General features: G+C 49.8%; 1 protein-coding gene across 1 annotated transcript in view; it reads left to right on the top strand.

Moving 5' to 3' along the window:
• Positions 1-319, top strand: part of LOC119593155 (troponin C-like) — a 15025-nt gene that overhangs the window by 68 nt on the left and 14638 nt on the right. The gene's annotated exons all lie outside the window — the stretch shown is intronic.

Genomic DNA, 319 nt, shown 5'->3' on the forward strand with positions numbered 1-319 from the left:
AGCTCCGCGCAGGGGCGTCTCAAGCCTCAGGGGGAAGAGAGAAAGGGAGAGATAAAGAGAGAGAAAGGGAGGAGTCCCCCTACAGGCCGTTCTACATGACCCTGGCCTGCTCTTCTGACCTGCACTCAGGCTCTCTTTCTCGAGACACGTGCATGTCGTCTGATTTTTTTCTTCTACCAATGCGTTTCTGAGTTATCTGTCTTCGTCTTTGCTTCTTTCTGAGGATGAACGCGAGGAGCTCAGTTCAAAATGCGTGATGTATTTGTTGATGAGGACGTCGCCAACACTGTATCCTGTATGCTAGTTTGTCTTTTCGCAT

Source organism: Penaeus monodon, chromosome 31, assembly GCF_015228065.2.
Source record: "Penaeus monodon isolate SGIC_2016 chromosome 31, NSTDA_Pmon_1, whole genome shotgun sequence".
NCBI classification, from domain to species: domain Eukaryota; kingdom Metazoa; phylum Arthropoda; class Malacostraca; order Decapoda; family Penaeidae; genus Penaeus; species Penaeus monodon.